Source organism: Varroa destructor, unplaced genomic scaffold (assembly GCF_002443255.2).
Source record: "Varroa destructor unplaced genomic scaffold, Vdes_3.0 BEIS01000002.1, whole genome shotgun sequence".
Taxonomy (NCBI): domain Eukaryota; kingdom Metazoa; phylum Arthropoda; class Arachnida; order Mesostigmata; family Varroidae; genus Varroa; species Varroa destructor.
The window spans coordinates 21,847,932-21,848,732 of NW_019211455.1; positions in this window are offsets into that span (position 1 = coordinate 21,847,932).

The following is an 801-nucleotide window of genomic DNA, read 5'->3' on the forward strand; positions in this document are numbered from 1 at the left end:
ATATATCTAAGTTTACGGAGGCGTCTTGCTTGTATTTTTCCTTCTCTTTCATTGTACTGGCCTCGTCTTTTACCTTCACCGCGGGATCTTAACGTCTAGCGAAAACATGCTCGAGTTGTAGGTCCACCCGTTGACCGGCGGCAAAGTGCACCTCGGTGGTAGCAACAATTGTGGAACTTTGATGCTATCTTGTGTGAAGATCTCAAGAGCTATTTTTCGCATCGTCGTTATCGATCGAAACATCGGTAACCGTTTTCTTTATACTTGATAATATAGTTGACGCGTGGGGTTATGTTTGTCAGAGGAAGGAGCAGCGGCTACAGCAGCGATAGTAGTTATTGTAATGAAACTTCGCTAATTAAATACCAAGCTTCGGTTTGGCCGAAACACTGTTTGTTCACAGCAAGCTTCGGATCTGATTCTCTTGCAGCGAACTAAGTGCACGCTTATTCGCCCACATTAAGAGTGCATGTGTTCTCTGTCTGTACACTCCCAGTAAGTATCTTCGCCCGCAAAAGTCTGATCGTCGCTAATTGTGCTGGATGCATTTTAATGTACGCTAGCTGCGGCCGCAGCGTACTAATACAGTTAATGATTCATGTACGCTTTCTTTTTCTCTACGTCTGCATAGGAGGCAGGCTCAACTAATTTGCGACACATCTACCGTATTATCATAGCTACGTACTACTGTTATATGTCGCTAAAGCTAGCTGCTCAATAAACAACCAACCACGAAGGCCACCAGCACCTGTACGGCCTCCTCGAGCTTATGCCTTTCCTCCATCAAGTGTTCGAAACATG